The sequence below is a fragment of the Littorina saxatilis genome, linkage group LG12 (assembly GCF_037325665.1).
Source record: "Littorina saxatilis isolate snail1 linkage group LG12, US_GU_Lsax_2.0, whole genome shotgun sequence".
Taxonomy (NCBI): Eukaryota; Metazoa; Mollusca; class Gastropoda; order Littorinimorpha; family Littorinidae; genus Littorina; species Littorina saxatilis.
Genome location: NC_090256.1, coordinates 153,676 through 158,675, shown reverse-complemented (window position 1 = coordinate 158,675; position 5,000 = coordinate 153,676).

Genomic DNA, 5,000 nt, shown 5'->3' with positions numbered 1-5,000 from the left:
CAGTGGCTCCCTGTAGAGCTGAGAATCCAATATAAGTGCTGCTGTATCTGCTACAAAATAATATCTGGCTCAGCCCCATCCTACCTGTCTGACCTGTTCCCACTCTATACACCCTCACGATCCCTCCGCTCCTCTGTAGACACTAGAATATTCCGTCTATCTTCTTTTAGTCGCAAACAGCACGGCCAGAGAGCCTTCTCCCACTCTGCTGCCGTTGCGTGGAACTCTCTCCCTTACTCTATCCGACACTGCCAAACATTTTGTTCCTTCAAATCAAACCTTAAAACACACTTCTTCACACAGTATTTTGATTAATTTTATTTCAATATGGTGCATTTTTGATCAGGTGTTTGAATGTTTGAATGTTTTTCCTGTGTTAGTATGCTTGCAGCTTGTATTGATGTAGTGTTTCGTTGTTCACTTGTGTGCTGAATGCTGCTGCACATGCTTTTTTGCTTTGCTTTGTATGTATATGTATGTTTGTTTGTTTTTTCATATTTTTTTTCATTGTAAAGCGCTTAGAGAACGTAAAGCGCTCTATAAATCTCCCATATTATTATTATTATTATTATTATTATTATTATTATTATTATTATTATTATTATTATTATTATGTGCCTGCAGAGATAAGTACAAGCTGTTCATTGTTGCGTTGGCTGGCGCTATCATAACCTAGCTACATTTCCACAATGTCTAAAAACTGTTTCAGTAGTTTTCCTTTCTCGTTGTCGTTTTGCGCTGGAAATGTTTGTATGTTAGAAAGAGAGAGAGGGAGAGGGAGAGAGAGAGAGAGAGAGAGAGAGAGAGAGAGAGGGGGGAGAGAGAGAGAGAGAGAGGGAGAGAGAGAGAGAGAGAGAGAGAGGGTTTGAGAAATAGAGAACTCAGAACTCAGAACTCAGAACTTTATTACATAAGGATAAAGGTTTTAGGCTTAGCCTAATCTTCCAACCTGTCCTTGGAACATATACAAAGAATAATTGTAAACAAAAACAAAGACTGCGCACATACCTCATCAAAGTATTAAACTAATAAAACATCAAAATAATGGTCGAGTATAAACATACAAAATATTGGACTCACAAAGTCATATAAAACAAAACCAAATACAAACAAACGTAAATGTTTTTTACATTTCTTAAAAAAGTACAGCAATGTATTGCCGAACAGGGCCATGTATACAGGCAGCTAAAGTTTCAAGAAGAAGGGGGAGGGGGACGAGGGATTACACATTCAGATTAACTACATATACAATATTTAAAAAACAAACAAACACTTAAGAGCATTGCATACATTATCCGAGTACACAATGGAAACTAAACATCAGGGACAGTTTATAGTGTGATCAAATGTGTGTGCAACTGCCTTTTAAAGGCCTTTAATGATGCGGATCGTTTGATTTCTATTGGCAAAGAATTCCACAGAGATGATCCTGAAAAAGCTAAGCTGGATTTATAAAGATCTATACGAGGAATTGGAGGAAGTAAATTTTGAGACCCATACCTCTTCGTAACATGTGTAAAATAGGATTGCACATAACTGGGCACATCACCATGAACTAATTTATACATAAAGACAGCCTTATTGTATGCAAGGTGGGTTTTTAGGGGAAGGAAATTAAGGCTGTTTAACTTCATTTCTGTAGACATGTGCGATTCATACATGATAAGTTTTGCAGCACGACGGTACAAAGAATTGAGTTTCAATAAGTGAACATCACTGCAGCCATCCCACAATGTCGAAGCAAAATTAATATGAGGCATTATGTGAGCATGAACGAACATTTTTAATGTTTCAGACTTCGCGTAATGTTTGAGTTTTGACAACAAATACAAATTCCTTGATAACACTTTGCAGAGGTTGCTTATGTGTGTTTGCCATTTCATTTCTTCATCGACAGTTACACCAAGTATGCGATGTTCTTTAACTTGCTGTATTTGAGTTGTACCTAAGGACAGTTGTAATTTAAGAGGACTTATCTGATGCTTTTGTCTTGTGGTAATAACAATGCTTTTAGTTTTTTCTGGGTGCAGTATCATGGCATTTGATGTGCACCATTTCGCAACTTCGTCCAAAGTGTTCTTCAGGGAAGAATTTACTGATTCCAACGAGGTGTTACTGGTATGAATAGACGAATCGTCTGCAAAAAACTCGCATTTGACTTTATCATCCGATACATGTAAAGGCAAATCATTAACGTAAATACAAAAGAGAATAGGTCCCAATACAGACCCTTGAGGGACGCCATGTTTTACTAGTGCAGTAGACGAATTCTGGCATTGTAGAGTGACATATTGTGTCCGGTCAGCAAGATACGATTTAAAGAAGTCACAGACCGAATCGTTTCTCAAATAATAGTGTAATTTTTTCAACAATATGGAATGATCGACTAAGTCAAATGCTTTCTTAAAATCCAAAAACAATGCTCCTGTAACTTCAGACTTGTTCATTGCTGACAGCCAAGCTTCACAGAGAGACGTAAGAGCTGTGTGGCAAGAATGCTTGGACCGAAAACCGGATTGAAACTGATGGAACAAATTTTGTTCTTCTATGTAAGCAAGAAGATGCTTGTGCACATGCCGTTCTAATGGTTTTGACAAAACAGGCAGCAAAGAAATGGGTCTAAAATTACTTGGGTCTGAGAGATCTTTACATTTGGGAAGGGGTATGACTTTGGCGCTTTTCAATTTAGACGGAAAAAAGTTCTGCTCAATACTAAGGTTATATACGAACGTGAGCGAATCCACAATATACGGTAGAGAAAGCTTCAATAACTTCACGGGTATTTTATCAGGACCCATGGACTTTTTATTCTCCAGGTTTTCAATAAATGTTCCGACCTCATGAACTGCAATCGGAGGAATGATAAACGCTTCATTGTTTATTCTGTTCCGCTGACAGTATTCGTCCAATTTTTCAAAACAGTTATCTGTACCCGGAGAATATGTTTCTGCCACAGAAGCCTTCAATTTATCCGCTAAAGATATAAAATGATTATTAAATTCTTCCGCAGATAGTTTTGTTAGATTAGCAGTTGACTTTTTCCTAGATTTATCAAGGATTTCATTTACTGCCCGCCAAATTGTTGCAGTATCTTTCTTATCGGAAATCAATTTATCAAAGTAACCGGTTTTTGATTGTCTCACTCGGTTTAACACCTCATTCCTCTGCTGTTTATATTCGTCTGTCATCTTATTTTCCTTGAAATAATCTCGCAGTGCCATCGCCTCTATAATATCTGATGTTAACCAAGGCGGAAGTCTGGCATGTTTTACTCTATGCTGACGCAGGGGCACGTGCTTATCTATAATTGTGCTTAAAATGCTATACAAGTGATTAAAAGCATCATCTGCAAGACTGAAATCAAAAACGCTCTGAAATGGAGCTTCACTAAGATCACGAAAAAATGCAGACTCATCAAAATGTCTAAAACTTCTGTATTCTATGGTCGTGTGGCCTTTTGGTCCTGATTTAGGCAAGCGCATAGAGACCGAACAAAAAATAGGCCTATGATCGCTGATACTGGAATTGGACACATACACATTTGAAACAATCTTCTTATTATCAGTATATATATGATCAATAAGAGTTGCAGTTGTGTCTGTTATTCTTGTTGGGTTCAGAACCAGTTGATGAAGACCTAATAAAGTTGTTGTTGAATTCCATACTGTTTGAGGCTTATTCAAATTAATATTAAAATCTCCAAGCAATAAAATATCTTTATTGCGTGATTTGACTTTATCCATCATCTGAATGAAATATTCTGACCAAATCGACGTTTCGGCAGGGTTACGATATATATAACCTATGAGTAGAGGCGAGGTTTTACAGTTTTTTACTTCAATCCAAATGCACTCAATATTGTCGTCCTCTAAATCAGTTCTTCGTGTTGCACATTCAGAAATTGATTCATGAATATAGACTGCAATGCCTGTCTGATTCTTCCTTGCGCTGTCGCGTCGCAAAACAGAGTATTGGGAAATGTAAATCAAGTTATCGGCAATTCTCGAGTCGAGCCGTGTTTCGCTCATCCCAAAAACATGAACTGGCTGTGAGCCTTGGTTTAGCAGCACGCATATATCAGGCACTTTGTTAACGAGATGATAGACATTAAGATGTCCAACCTGGAGAGTGTGTTTTGACACGTTTGAATTCATAATAATTATAATAAACAAAATTATTATCAACAACCAAAAATCTGAGAACAAATTAAACAGAGATTAAATCAATGAACAAACACGGAGAAAAAATAATGCACAAAAGAGCAAAAAGTGAAACAAACAAGTTACAATTTCAGTAACTGTCTAACTTAACGGAAAAGTCAAGTGTGAAGTAGTAAATCGGAATTTAAAAAAAAATCTGCGAAATGTTATAAGCGTTCGATGCACAGCAATTATAAATGTACCTGCCAGCACTGCACTCATACACACACAGAATATGATAAAATAAAATTAAACAGTTCGAACAGGGATGAACGATACGCTAAATTAAATCCCCACAACGCTAACACGATTTCACTTTCTTTAAGCAGAGGCATTCATAGTCTCTCCGCAAACGGGTTTGAATCAAAGATTAACACACACAAGGAAGAAACACACGCGTGTTTGGATGCAGATGTTTTCACAGTGTTTAAAGCAGCAGAATACTTGGGGGGTCGTGGACAAAATTAACACAATGTCTGGAGGTGTTGAACGACATAGTTAATAGTTATGAAATCACATCCGCGAAATCACACTCGTTTAGGTACACTCATTAGTGTACTTACCGTTACATGAGTTTAGACACCGCAATTGATAAAATACACACTCACACATACACACATACACTCACGCTCTACTGTATGCTTAAAGTAGCCTTTTGAAACTACGTAGTAGGATGCTTGGTGCATCCCGGGGGGCCACTGCCCATAGAAGGACGGCTGGGTGTGTGCGTGCATAAAGGGGCTGAGTTGATACTGCCTGAAGGCGTTCATCCAAGGGGGGTAATACATTGTAGGATATTGA